Below are 389 nucleotides of genomic sequence, written 5' to 3' on the forward strand. Positions count from 1 at the left end.
TAATGTGTGATGCCAGTGACCATGCCATTGGTGCAGTGTTGGGACAAAGGCATGACAAGCTTCTGCACGTCATTTACTATGCCAGTCGTGTTCTAAATGATGCACAGAAGAATTACACAACCACAGAAAAAGAGCTACTTGCAGTGGTTTACGCCATTGACAAATTCAGATCCAATTTAGTAGGATCAAAAGTGATTGTGTACACTGATCATGCTGCTCTTAAATATCTACTCACAAAGCAGGATTCAAAACCCAGACTCATCAGATGGGTGTTGCTTCTGCAAGAGTTTGATATAGAAATAAGAGACAAAAAAGGGACAGAGAATCAAGTAGCAGATCACCTGTCCCGAATAGAACCAGTAGAAGGGGCATCCCTCCCTCTCACTGAA

This window comes from Arachis duranensis, chromosome 4 (assembly GCF_000817695.3).
Source record: "Arachis duranensis cultivar V14167 chromosome 4, aradu.V14167.gnm2.J7QH, whole genome shotgun sequence".
In the NCBI taxonomy this organism is placed as follows: Eukaryota; Viridiplantae; Streptophyta; class Magnoliopsida; order Fabales; family Fabaceae; genus Arachis; species Arachis duranensis.